Here is a 15,178-nt window from a genome sequence, read left to right as displayed (position 1 = left end):
AGGATTTAGATATATTTCTTAAGGCTAAAAGGATCAAGGGATATGGGGAGAAGGCAGGGACAGGGTACTGATTTTGGATGATCAGCCATGATCTCATTGAATGGCGGTGCAGGCTCGAGGGGCCGAATGGCCTACCTGCTCCTATCTTCTATGTTTCTTTGTTTTGAATTCAAGGTCAAAAGTCGCGAGCAAAATGAGGGCTCGTCAGGGATCTCACGCATATTCTATGCTCATCAATCCGACGCGAGAATCATGCCCCTTGACCAATGAGCCGCTAGTGAAGCAAGTACACTTAAAACGTTTCCATAATCAAGCCATCTGTTGGCCGTTCTTGATAAGCAGAGCACTTGAGACCGAGACAGCTCTGACATTGCCTTCTCTACCATCTTCTGAACCGCCGCACTGCTCCACTCAGACAATTAATGAGCTGTTAGGACGGTAATGTATCGATGCAGCAGCTGCCCATCCCGAGAGCAGCAGCAGAGTTTCTGCACTAGTTTGGCGCGGTGCCTCAGATTTGTACAATGTATCAGCAAAGGCATTGAGAAGACATGGAGGCAGAAAGTGATGTAACAACTGCCCGGAAGTGACCATTCGGTTCTGTGACTGTGGCAAGTTTTGTTTTGGGCAGGGGTTTCAGTTCATAGCACCGCCCATCTCCTCCCCCGGCCATCGTGATTTCTGCCACATTTGCACATTCGGGACCGGGCCCGGGCATATTCATCCATGTCTCACCCGGGGGCGCTGAGGCTCCTACCACCCCTGGTTATCAATTTACCCATCTGTAAATTCAAACCTAAAAAAAGTGCTTTACAAAGCACAGATGCGGACGGAGGCGCTGTGACCTTCTGACCAAATCTCAGCCCCATCAGATGATTCTTCTGTCTATAAAGATCAAAGCAGTTCCTATGTACTCCCAGGCAGCTTCGATTCAGAACAATAAGCTTACTCAGACCTAGACTATACCTACACTGACATGGGGAGCACCGTCACGGGCACAGACTTTCATAGATGGACACAGGCAGCTCCTACCCTGACAGAGCGAGAACCACCAAAGGCACAGACTTTCCTACACAGACCCAGACAGCTCCTACGGTGAAACAGGGAGCATCACCAAAGGCACAGACTTTCCTAGCGGACCCAGGCAGCTCCTACCCTGACACAGGTAGCACCATCACAAGCACATATTTTCCTAGACAGACCCAGTCAGCAACTGTCTTGACACAGGGCGCAACATCACTGGCATGGACTTTCCTACACAGACCCAGACAGCTCCTAACCTGACACAGGAGCACCATCACAAGCACAGGCCTTCCTACACAGACCCAGTCAGCACCTACCCTGATTCAGGGAGCACCATCGCAGGCACAGACTTAACTACACAGACCCAGGGAGCTACTTCCCTGACACAGGGAGCACCGTCACAGGCACAGACTTCCCTACACAGATCCAGATAGCTCCTGCCCTGATCCAGGGAGCACCTGGAGAGATCCAAGTACTCCTGCACCGATCCTTTCGCTCCTACATAGACCTAGATAATTCCTACAATGACACAGCCAGCGCCTATACATGAGCCCGTATACTGAAATGGACACTTCATACACGGGCACGGACTGTTCCAAGAAAGGCACAGAATGTTCCAACACGTGCCCAGACATTCCTACGCAGACCCAGACTGCTCCTACACAGACCCAGACATTCCTACACAGACCCAGACAGCTTCTACACAGACCCCGGAAATTCTTACACAGATCCAGACAGATCCTACACAGATCCAGACATTCATACACAAATCCAGACAGCTCATGCACAGACCTAGACATTCCTACACCGACCCAGACAGCTCTTAAACAGACCCAGACATTCATACACAAATTCAGCCAGCTCCTGCACAGACCCAGACATTCCTACACGGGCCCAGACATGTTCTTCATAGAAATCAAAGCAAAATGCTGCTGATGCTGGAAATCTGAAATAAAAGCAGTAAATGCTGGATATACTGAGTAGGTCTGGCAGAATCTGTGGAGAGAGAAACAGTTAATGTTGCTGGTTGATTGCCTTTCATCTGCTTCTTCGTATACCCTGGTTGCTCCTACACAAACCTAGAAATAACCTACACTGACTCAGATATAACATAAAGAGCCACACAATTGCTACCCTGACACAGACAGCCCTTACACAAACCCAGATATAATATACAGATCCAGACAGCTCCTACCCTGACACATACAGCTCTTACACAGACCCAGATATAACATACAGACCCACACAGCTCCTACCCTGTCAAAGGCAGCTCGTACACAGACTCAGATAGAACATGCAGACCCAGATAGCTCCTACCCTGAAACAGACAGCTCTTACACAGTCCCAGATATAACATACAGGCCCAGACAGCTCCGACCCTGACATATACAGCTCTTACACAGACACAGCTAGCTCAACCACAGACCCAGTAAGATCTTACACAGGCCCAGGAAGTTTCTACGAAGACCTGAACAACTCTTGTACACACCATGACCTTTAACTCGGACTGTTGCTACAAGGACGCAGATATGCCCAACAGAGGCCCAGCCAGCAGGTGGGATCAGAGAATTCAGCTTAGATAATTCAGCTTAGACCAGAGATGAAGCCTGGACCTCCGCTGTTCTTTAGGCTCAGTAACTCACCAAATAAGATCAGCAAACACACCACAAGCCGTGCAATGATCCTGGGCCCATCCTGCTCTGTATGATGCTCAGTACCACACCGGGTGATATCTGCTAACTCAGCACAAACCGGGGATGTATACAGAGAGTTTACTGAATTGGATGGCTCAGTAGCACACATCATGAGGTGATCTAACACACCACAGGCCGGTGATGAAGCCTGGGCCCATCCTGCTTTGTGCGGCTCAATATCATGCCGGGTGAGATCAGCTGATGAAGCACAGGCCAGTGTAGGAACCTCGGCACTTCCTACTTTCTGTAGAGCCCGGCAGCACACTGGGTGAGATCATCGATCTCAGTGCAGGCAGAAATGAAACCTGGGACTTTCCATCGCGCCTGTGCTGCCTCTTTGTTAGAACTCTCCATTAGTTCCAATACCCTGATATTTTTATACAGCCATGTAAAGATTTGCCATCCAGTATTAATCCAATTTCCTTTTGAAAGTTATTCTTGAATCTGCTTCCACCATCCTTTCGGGCAGTGCATTCCAGATCACAACAACTCGCCGTATGAAACAATGGTCCCTTATGTCGCCTCTGGTTCATTTACCAATGAGGTTCAATTTGTGGTTTCTGGTTACCGACCCTTCTGCCACTGGAAACAGTTTATCCTTATTTACGATGTCAAAACCGTTCATGATTTTGAACACCTCTGTCAAATCTCCTCTTAGCCGTCTCTGCTGTAAACAACCCCAGCTTCTCCAGGCTCTCCACATAACTGAAGTCCCTCATCCCTGGAACCATTCCAGTAAATATTTTCTGTTCATTTCTTCCCTCTCATAAATAATTGCAATGAAATGTTTATAAAGAGAAGCACGAACAGAATAAAAAGGAAAGCGAAATAAATACTGAGCAAAATGGATGTGAATGTTTGGAAGGTGAAAAGAGCAGAAAATCTGAGTTTTATTGTCGATCAGTGAGAGGAATCCACCGCTCTCTCGGGCTTGTGTGGGTCAGTTTACTGATAAACCTGGGAATTGAGAGGAAGCTGGTTCATGGTTTGCAGAACAAGACGGGCTCCTGGGGCGGAGCCAACAGCTGTCGCTCAGCATTAACAGACAGAGAGGGTGAATGTGGGTGTGGGCCCGACTTGCTCCGTCGGTCGAGCATGAAACTTTAAATCTCAGGGTCGTGGGCTCGAGCCCCACGTTGGGCAGTTGTGTTATTTTAGCTCTTAGGCTGATTTCACAGGCGGTCACCAGATCTGAATTCCTGCAGTGAGTTCAGGGAGTGTTTGACATCAACGAAATTCAGCAGCGGTATCAGAAAATCTCTCCCTGATTCGGGACACTTATCTCCCCAGCATCTCGATGCTGAACATTGAACTTCATATAATTTCCTCTGCTGCTCGGGGTTAGTGTGCTCTGTAAATGTTACAAAAAAGCCTTCAGTGTATTTCACTCCGTGTCCAACCCTGTGAGGTCTCCCTTGGTGTGTCAGCTTTCTGTGTTTATAAACATTTCAGCAGATCATTAACATAACCTGAGCTCCGAGATCTGGTCGGGTCCCATTCCCCCGGAGTGAGGAATGAGCGGAGTCCACCCGGGGTTACATTTTCTTCCAAAAGTGTGAAACGGAGCTTCATTAACGAGGGGCCAGAATAGCTCAGTTGGGAGAGCGCTCGACTGACGATCCTAAGGTCTCTGGTTTCGGCAGTTTTTAGTTATTGCGTGTCTTTTTCTTTAGTCCTGTTCTCGAACTGAATGATTTACACTGAAGTTAGTTATCCACCACTGAAGTATTGGGTTGGAATAGCGATAAATCAAGGCTAGGAAATATTTATATTTTCTGTATTTAGATTTGTTTCCCTATCTCCTTCAACCCATTTTTCTGATTTTTTCTCTCTCTCTGTCGGGTGAACATTTGATGCATTTGTCCTAAACTGATGCTATACAGCTATAAAATGATGATATTGGCTGGCTTTAATTACCCAAATATCGATTGGGATAATGCTAGGGTAAAAGGAAAGGAGGGGAGGAATTTCTGAAATCTGTTCAGGAGATTTTCCTTGACCAATATGTTCTTGGCCCAACTAGGAAGAAAGCATTTCTGGATCTGGTGCTGGGGAATGAGGTGGGGCAGGTCGACCAAGTGTCTGTGGAGAACACTTGGGTATGAGTGATCATCGTGTCATAAGATCTAGATTAGCAATGGAGAGGAGCAAGGGACAATCTAGAGGAGATCTTGTAAAGTGGAATAGTGCTAACTTCAATGGGATGCGAAAGGATCCAGCCAGGATAAAATGGAACCAAAGACAGACAGTAAAAACTGTAACGGAACAATGGGTGATCCTTAAGGAGGAAACGTTCCAAGTACAGGCTAGTTACATTCCAACAAGTGGGAGAAGTAAGGGAACCAAAGCAAGGGCCCCTTGGATGACGAGGGAGATTGAGAAGATGATGAAACAAAAAGGAGGGTGTACAATGAATGACAGGTGCATTCTTCAAGGGAGAACCAGAACAAATACAATCAGTTGAGAGGGGAAGTGAAGATGAAAATAATATTGGCAAAGAGAGTATGAGAGTAGAATGGCGGTTAATATAAAAGGGAACTCAAAAATCTTCTACCAGCATGTAAACAGTAAGTGGGTAGTAAGAGGCAAGGCGGGGCCTGTTATGGAAAAAGAAGGTGATATATGCTTAGATGCACAGGAAAGGCTAGAATACCCAGTGAGTACTTTGTATCAGTGTTTACTAAGGAGGTGGATGCTGACAAAATATCGGTAGAAGTGGAAATCCTTTTTTACACAACGAGTGGTGATGACCTGGAATTCGCTGCCGACGCAAGTGGTGGAAGTGGAGACACTCAATGTTTTCAAAGGGAGACTCGATAGGATCTTGAGGGAAATAAACTTGCAGGGCTATGGGGATAGAGCGGGGGAATGGGACGGGCTGGATTGCTCTAAACAGAGCCGGCCCCAACTCGATGTGCCGAATGTCCTCCTGCTGTGCCGTTATGACTTTGGCACATCTCGGGGCGGTCAGGCACGCTCTGTCTATCTGTTCCTGCTTGTGACCATCAACGTGAACAGGCCGCGAGTTAAACGTTCATCAGCAAACCGAGGAAAGACAAATAAAGGGAAAGATGTGTTGCAAAGGTGCAATGGATGTTATTCAAAATAATTTCTCCGTGGCATTTTGTGTGGATTTAATTTTGTAAAGTTTGGATTTTGCATGTTACGAATATTATAACAAACCGTAATACAACAACAACTTGAATATATATATAGTGCCTTTCACAGAATCAGAGAATAGAATGGTTACAGCACGGAAGAAGGCCATTCGGCACGTCGAGCCCGTGACGGCTCTCAGCAAGAGCACTTCAGCTAGTCCGACGTTCCCGCCCTTTCCCCGTAGCCCTGCAAAATGGAGGTATAGAGCGTGGAAATTATGATGATCCTGTATAAAACACTGATTCGGCTCCAACTGGAGTATTGTGTCCAATTCTGGGCACCAAAATTTAGACAGGATGTGAAGGCCTTAGAAATGGTACAGAAAAAGATTTACAGGAATAATTCTAGGGATGAGGGACTTCAGTTACGTGGATAAACTGGAGAAGCTGCGGTTGTTCTGCTTGGAGCAGAGAAGTCTGAGAAGAGATTTGACAGAGGTGTTCAAAATAATGAGCGTCTGGACAAGTCGATAGAGAGAAACTGTTCCCATTGGCAGAAGTGTCGAGAAACAGAGGGGGCACATTTAGGGTGATTGGCAAAAGAACCAAAGACGACATAAGAACAAACTTTGTTTACACAGCGAGTGGTTAGGATGTGGAAAGCACGGCCTGAAAAGGTGCTGGGATTACCGCCCGGGCTCTCGGAGTGCGAGAGGTGGAAGCAGCAGCAGCCAGACCGCCTCAACAACAGCGCAGGATCCCCGCTCTCTAATCCAGCCGAAGCAAAGCTGGCGGTCCCGGCCTGAGCCGTGTCTGGGAACCGATGAACATTGTGGCTACAAGAGCAGGTCAGAGGCTGGGCATTCTGTGGCGTGTGTCGCACCTCCTTACTCCCCTAAGCGGCTCCACCATCTACAAGGCACAAGTCATGTGTGTGATGGAATACTCTCCACTTGCTTGGATCTGTGCAGCTCCAACAACAGCCAAGAAGCTGGACACCATCCATGACAAAGCAGCGTGGTTGATTGGCACCTCATTCACCACCTTAAACATTCACTCACTCCACCACCGGCGTACCGTGACTGCAGTGTGTACCATCTACAAGATGCACTGCAGCAGCTCGCCAAGGCTTCTTAGGCAGCACCTCCCGAACCCCTGAATTCTTCCACCTCGAAGGACCAGGGCAGCAGGAGCATGGGAATGCCATCAGCTTCAGGTTCCCCTCCAAGTCACACACCATCGTCATTTGGAAATATATCGCCATTCCTTCATTATCACTTGGTTAAAATCCTGGATCTCCCTCTCTAACAGCAATGCGGGAGTACCTTCAACACACGGACGGCAGCGGTTCCAGAAGGCGGCTCACCACCACCTTCTCAAGGCCAATGAGGGATGGGCAATAAATGCTGGCCTTGTCAGCGATGCTCACATTCCAGGAAGGAATAAAAAGAATAACATTGCCATGCACGATGCCGCGTAATAAAGGGACTGTTGATGAAGAGTATGAGTCACGAGATGCTGCTTGACCTAATCAATGCTTCCTATATCATATATTTTTATTTTGAACTTTGCAGCGAGCATTTCTTTGGTAAAACCCGAAAATAAACATAATTGTGGCAGCGGTGGGATTTGAATCCACTCCCCCGAAAAGACTGAAAATTAAATCTAGCGCCTTAGAACGCTCAGCCACGCTAGCACGTCATTGCTATCTCACTTCTGATGCTGGTGACTGACAATTGAAAGCTGGCTTTCCTGTTGCTTTTGCTTTGGGTCCAGGGATTTGCATTGAGAAAGAAGGAAAGAAAAGATCTCTCTGCGCTGTGTTCAAGGGGCGAGGTGGTTGAGAGGTTAAGGAGGTGGACCGTTAATCGACTCCGCTCTACACGCAGAGTTTCGAATTCTAGCGTTGTTGCGTTTCAGACTAGAACTTTTTTTCATTACTTCAACACATCCAAGGCTCCTGCATTTGAGTGCCATCTTTGCCCAATCCACAGTGGGGAGTTTTGTTTTGCTGCCTCGCTCTATTTTCTCAAATCAGCAAGGTCCTCATTCCCGCCCAAACTGTTCCTTGGACGGAGGTGTTGAAATTGTAAGTTATGACCCACGTGAAGTATCAGTCACAGTGGACAGTGATATGCTGGTAAAATGAATATTTCTCCACAGATACTGCCTGAGCTGCTGAATATTTCCAGCTTTTTCTGTTTTTAATTTTGTGCTTTCACTATAGCAGTTTACCTGACAACACAAAACTTGCCTCAAGGGCGGAGCTCCAAGCAAAACGTTTCGGTGCTCTTCTCACACACAAAGTCCACTTAACTTTCCTACACACGCTGTGAAGTCAGCCGATTCCAGCCACATTGTCCTGAGCCACGGCATTCCAAACACTCCTTGCACCTGGTATCAGGGAGTCTAAAAGTTTCTCAGAGGGGATTGCGATAGCAAAGGTGAGCTAAGAGGATGTGAGGGAATTGAAGGGTTCCTGAGATAGTATCAAGGGGGTATGAGGGCTTTGAGTGGATACCAGAGAGAGTAGTGGACTCTGTGGAGGTATCAGGGAGGGTTAGAGACTCTCGGGATGTATCAGAGCGCTTAAGGGACGCTTCGGATGTTTCAAAGAGTGTAAGAGACGCTGAGGATCTATCAGCGAGGGTGAGCAATGCTATGGAGATATCAGAGTGGGTAATGAACACTCAGGTTGTATCAGAAAGATTGAGGGACACTTGGGCGGTAGCAGAGAGATTATGCGACGCGGAAGCAGTGTCAGAGAGGCTGGTGGAACAAGAGTTGTTTTTTTTATAATTATCACATTTCTAAATGTCAACATAGTTACTAAAAACAAATGTTGAATCCGAATGTAACAGATAGTCTACCGTACCCCACGTGGGGCAATGAGAAGGTAGAATCGTGCCGGATTGGATATTTTCAGACGTCAGAAATACCTTTATAACTGACACAGATCACGCACCAATACATTAATAATAATACAGACACATCTAAGTATATCAGCAACTTACAGAGACGCAAAATCACTTACATTCAACACAACAGCAACTCACAAATACATCTTTATCTAACATGGACTCATCTGATTATATTTACAAGGACCACAGGTAATGGATTGCTAAGAAAGACATTAATTGATGTCTTTAAAGGCTTGATATCAATATCATGGTTTGCAGTGACCTTCTTCCAGAACCGCTGGAGATTGTTGTGGAATGATTTCGGTCCTGTCCGATAAATTCTTGCGTGGATTACTGCAAATTTGAACATAATGGATGGATTCCACGGGCCCTGTTCTGTTTACTCCCAACACAATACATACTTACAACCAATAAAATAAATCTGCCGTGGATGGAAGTCGGTTTCGTTTTCTGGAAGCAATAATCAAAAGGGCCGAAAAAGGACCTCTCGCAAAATCGTGCTATATAAACAAAGGAGTAAACGTCAGAAGTGGGATGCGAGCCCACACCTCTGGGAGCGACCCCGACCTAAACACCTGAGACCGACTGGTCATCCTGACTTACTGTTCCAATCCTACTCACTTCCCCTCCCTCATCTCTTTTTCTGGTACATTGATGACGGTATCGGTGCTGTTTCCTGCTCTCGCCCTGAACGAGAAAATTTCCTTCACTTTGTTTCCAATTTCCACCCGTCCATCACCTTCACATGGTCCATCTCTGACTCTTCCCTTCCCTTCCACGACTTCTAAGTCAACATCTCTGTGGATAGGTTATTGACAAACATTCACTATAAGCCCACTTCCTCCCACAGCTACCTGGACTACACTCCCTCACACCCTGCTTCCTGTAAGGACTCTCTTCCATTCTCCCAGTTTCTCCATCTGCGCCACATCTGCTCTGACGATTCCCCCTTCCATACTAGTTCCTCTGACATGTCTTCATTTTTCCTCAACTGAGGATTCCCCTCGACTGTGGTTGACACGGCCCTTAGCCGTGCCCGTTCTATCTCCCGACCTTCTGCCCTCACCTCTGCCCCTCCCTCCTGCAACCACCATAGGGTTCCCCTATGCTTCCATCCCAACAGCCTCCACATTCAACGGATCATCCTCCACCATTTCTGCCACCTCCAGCGTGATCCCACCACCAAACACATCTTCCCCTCACCTCCCCTTTCACCATTCTGAAGGGACCGCTCCCTCCGTGACACCCTGGTCCACTCCCCTATCACCCCAATCACCTCTTCCCCTTCACCCGTCACCTTCCCGTGCAAGCGCAGGAGATGCAACGTATGCCCTTATACCACCTGCTTCGCACTGTCAGGGGCCCCAAACATCACTTCCATGTGAAACAGCGATTTACTTGTACTTCTTGCAATTTACTATAGTGTACTCGATGTTCATGATGGGGTCTTCTGTACACTGGGGAGACCAAACGCAGATTGGGTGGCCTTTTGCAGAACACCTCCATTCAGTCCGTAAGGGTGACCGGGAGCTTCTGGTCGTCTGTCACTGTCATTCTCCACTGCACTCCCACTCAGACCTCACCGTCCTAGGCCTCTTAAATTGTTCCACTGAAATTCAAAGTAAGCTCGAAGAACAGCACTTCGTCTTTTGATTAGGCACTTTACAGACTTCTGGACTCAACATAGAGTTCAACAATTTCAGACCATAACATCGGCACCTATCATGTATATTTTTTTCCACACTTCTTTTTTGTTTATTTGTGTTTTATTTTCTTCGCTCCCACATGGCAGCTGCCTTTCCTTCTGCCAGCGCAATTTACACTTCATCTAGGGCCATCTTTTGTTTCTTAAGCTGCCCCATTACCATCTCCTTTTGCCTTGAATATCGGTTAATGTCTCTTACCCTCTACTGCCTCCTATCCTATCACAGACCATCCTTGTTGTTCTTTCGTTCCCTACCCCTTTCCCAGCACCTACACTTGCTTTAAAATCTGTTCTTTTTCCTGCTTTTTTCCAGTTCTGACGAAACGTTAACTTTGATTCTCTCTTCACAGATGCGGGCTGACCTGCTGAGTATTTCCAGCATTTTCTGTTTTTTTCCAGTAACATTATCCAGTGATTTCCTCACTGAGGCAAGTAAAACGTTTCATTTCATTCGGTCCTCGCCAACTGTTGCTGGAAGGCTGATTGACCTGGATTCAATCTCCACGGTGTATGAGGAGGCTTCGCCAGGCCATATTGTATCTTGCTTCCCAAGGATGGACAGCAATGCGCTGCCTTCGCTGCAGTAGGGTCCCCCAGGGGTGGGTATTAGCACCATCGCTTTTCCTGTTATATATAAATGACCTGGACTTGGGTATCGGGAGCAAATTTCAAAGTTTGCTGATGGGTTGGCAACATTTTAAATATTCAGCAGGACAGCATTCGGCATTCGGGATCCTTGATATTATAAACAGGGAAATAGAGAACAAAAGCAAGGAATCTATGCTCAAACTTCATAAAACATCATTTAGGCATAAGGTTGAGTAGTGTGGCAAATTCTGGGCACCACAGTGAGGAAGGATGTAAAGGCCTCAGGGAGTCTGCAGTAGATATTTACTAGAATGGCACAAGGGATGAAAGACTTCTGTTATGTTTAGAGATGAGGAAACATTAATACACAGCGATATTTAAGATCTGTAATGCACTGCCTGAAAGGGTAGTGGAAGCAGATTCAATCGTAACTTTGAAAGTGTAATTGGATAACTACTTGAAAAAAATACTGGGCTATGGTGAAATTGCAGGGGAGTGGGATTAATTGTTTCGCTCTTTCAAAGAGCCGGCACAGGCACGATGGGCCGAATGCCCACTTCTGTGCTGTAATATTCTACCATTCTATAATATCGACCTCCACAACGTCACCTATAGGCGAGAGATGCAAAGTTGTGCACAACTCTGCTTCAGTGGTATCGTGTTCACCAGAGATGGGCTGTAGTGCGCTGTCTGAGGCCACATTCGCGGCTTTTGCCAGCAGCGGGTGATTGAAGAGAGCTGCTTTTTGCGGCCTCACTCATTCGGGGTTCTGGAAAACGGCAACAAAACGATGGATTTGATGGCATGTCTGAAATGCAGCTTCGGACAGTTGTTATTAACCGAGGCAGCCCTGCAGGATCTTATAATGATCTCTCAAATATCAACTGAAACCAGTCAGGATGTAAGTATCATTTTGCTTTTCCAAAATAAACGGTGTGACTTTCATTGTGGAAACCTGGATAGAGTCTGGTCTGGCTCACTGCGGAAATATGCATGTCACAGCTAACCAGCTCTCCTGCAACCAGTGCAGCCTCCCATTGGCCTTTCGGAGACTTGTCTGCTAAGATGAAATCTGATTTCCGTGAAGCCAATCTCAGGCTTTTATATATTTTTGATGTGCCTGCTTCCGATCGCAGGGTTAATGGTGGGAATGTCAGCTCTGCCCAGCTGGCAATGTTTGTAGCACATTTCCTTTCAGTCAAAACGCACGTTGAAATCTGAAACTGTGAGCCAATAATGTAAAGATTACCCGATCGTTCGCAGAACCATTAATTTTTGAGCTCACGGCCGACCGTGTTAACTGATTGTCCCACAGAGGCAAAATCCTTTCCATATTGAAACAATGATTCACCGAGCTACAGCATCAGGTTACAGCAACCAATAAGGATCGAACATATATTACGAATTACGTTCGGTCTGCTGCAGATAAGAGGAGCATTGGGGACTGTATTTTGTACATTCCGAATATCAACGCCCTTTCACGTCAGCCCAAGGTTCGATTCCCATTCTGAGCCCTCTTTCACAGTTCGATGACTTCCATCGTATGTCCAAGTTTGCTGACGGCACCAGGTTAGGCGGCACAGTAAGTAGTGTAGGTGGAAGCAGAAATTTGCAAGGGAACATTTATACTTTAAGTGAATGGGCAAAACTGTGGCTGACGGGGTTCAATGTGGGGAACTGTGAGATCATCCACTTTCGAACTAAGAAAGGTGGATTAGAGTAATTTCAAAATGGCAAATAGTTAGGAACTGTGGAGGAGCAGAGAGATTTAATAGTCCACGTAGCGTAATTACTTCAAACTACCGGACACGTACAAAAAAATGCTAGGTTCATGGAATATTAGCCTTAATCTCAAGATGGCGGGAATACAAAGGGGCGGAGGTGCTGCTGGAGGACTACAGGAAAGATAGGGAAATGGTGCAGGGGGAGGAGTAGCCTTAGTGATTCAGGATGAAATCAATTCAATGTTAAGGAGGATATAACGAGAGGTAAACAGACAGTGGAGAATTTATGGTTAGAATTAAGAAATAGGAAACGATTTAAGACTGAGCGATTAAGACAGTGGGATTTGTGTATAGGCTCCCTGGTCGCTGGTCTGAAGTGCTAGATTGTATAAATGCAGCAATTAGACAAGCGCATTGTAAAGGCAGTGTTGTATTAATGGGGGATATTAACTTTCACAGAGATTGGGATAAGCAGACTAGCACTTGTCAGAAAGGTTTTTTAAGTGTGTCCGGGATAGTTTCTACAACGATATGTACTAGAACCAACAAGGGGGCATGCCATATTAGATTTAGTAATGAGTAACAAGCCAGATTTATTCATCAGATTTAGCATACGTGAAACTGTATTTAATAGCGATCATAACATTTTCGAGTTCACCGCAATGTTTGAGAGGGAGAAATGCAAAGCAGCTACAAAGATTCTACGTTTTGGCAAGGCCGTCTTCAACAAGACAGAGCCTGTCCACAATAAACTGGGCAAATCTGTTCACAAGTAAAACGCCAGAAGTGGGAGGTGTTCTGAAATAATTTAAGATGAAATTGAATCAGTTTAAACATCTGAGGGGCAAGAACTTTACTGGCCAAAAAATAGGCATGGGCAGCTAGAGGTAAGAGACCGCATTAAAATAAAAGGAGAAGCAAACACAAATGCAAAACATTGCAGCGATCCTGGTGAATGGGAAAGTTACAAAGAACAGCAAAGAGTCACAAAGCAGATAGTAAGAGCTACAAAGGGGGAGTATGAAGAGAAAGAGACTGGTGAAATGGGCAGACACATGGCAGATAAAGTTAACGTAAAGAAGTGCAAAGTGAAATATTTTGGTCCGAAGAATGAGGAGAGGCAATGTAAACTAAATGGTAGAACTTTAATGGGGCCGATTATTTCGTTTAATCGGCTCCCTCTGCAGACCACTGGCCCCGAAACCACTCAGAATGCTCTCCCCTGCAATTAATTAACCAGCTCTAAATGGTACAATTTGAAAGAGGGTGCACGAACTGGAACACATGGGGTGTGCGCACACAAATCATTGAAGGTGGCAGGATAAGTTGAGAAAGCTGTGTAAACGGATTTCAGATCCTGTCTTTTATTAATAGCTGAATAGAGTATAAAAGCAAGGAAATTATGCTAAACATTTATAAAGCACCGATGAGGCCTCAGCTGGAGTATTGCGTTCAATTCTGGGCACCACACTTTACGAAAGAAGGCAAGGCCTTGGAGGGAGTGCAGAATCGATTTATTGGAATGGTACCAGGGATGCGGGACCTCATTTATGCAAAGAGACTGGAGAAGCAGGGATTTTTCTCTTTAGAGCAAAGAATGTCAAGAGGAGAGTTGAAAGAAAGGCTCAAAGTTATGAATGTATTTGATAGAGATAAAAAGGAGAAACATTAAAAATGTCAAATTAAATGCGATAAATGTCCCGAGGCGTAGATGGGGGTCGAACCCATGCTCTTCGGTTTACGAGACCGACGCCTTACCACTTGGCCACTACGCCGTATGTCAGAGTTTAACTTGAGCTTCATTAGTACCGAACCCCGAATCATTTCAATGAGGTTGAAACAGAACAGGCACTTGTACACAGAAATAAACTGAGATAGTGGAGCAGGCAAATAACAGCCTCATTTACATGAATCCTTTAATAAAACCTTTCAGATAATTAGAGAATCATACATCACAGAAGGAGGCCATTTGCCCCGTCGTGCTCTGGAAAGAGCAATCCAATTATTCCCAGCTCTTTCCCCATACCCCTGCAAAATTTTCCAATTCAAGTATTTATCCAATTCCCTTTTGAAAGTTACTATTGAATCTGCTTCCAGCACCATTTCAGGCAGAGCATTACAGATTATAATAACTCGCAATGTAAAAAAATGTTTCCTCATCTGCCCTCTGGTGCTCTTTCCAATTACATTCAGTTTGAGTCCTCTGTTGTCCTCTGGGTGTTGCCAGGACTGGAGAATGTTGGCGTTGAGGAAAGATTGGACAGACTGGAGTTGTTTTCTTTGGAACAGGGGAGGCGGAGGGGAGACTTAATTGAGGTGTATAAAATTATGAGGGGCCGAGCTAGAGTGGATAGGAAGCACCTATTTCAGTTAGCAGAGAGGTCACTAACAAGGAGCCATAGATTTAAAGTAATTGGTAGAAGGA

The 15,178-nt window shown here is 45.9% G+C and overlaps 1 non-coding gene across 1 annotated transcript; it reads right to left on the bottom strand.

Moving 5' to 3' along the window:
• Positions 1–14,456: 14,456 nt before the first annotated feature.
• Positions 14,457–14,528, bottom strand: trnat-cgu (transfer RNA threonine (anticodon CGU)). The gene has a single exon. It is a non-coding gene; the product is annotated as a tRNA-Thr (tRNA).
• Between the last annotated feature and the right edge of the window lie 650 nt (positions 14,529–15,178).

Source organism: Somniosus microcephalus, unplaced genomic scaffold, assembly GCF_052327205.1.
Source record: "Somniosus microcephalus isolate GS21.2 unplaced genomic scaffold, FLI_Smic_1.0 unresolved_chr1, whole genome shotgun sequence".
Taxonomy (NCBI): Eukaryota; Metazoa; Chordata; class Chondrichthyes; order Squaliformes; family Somniosidae; genus Somniosus; species Somniosus microcephalus.
This window is presented reverse-complemented; position numbering and strand designations above follow the sequence as displayed.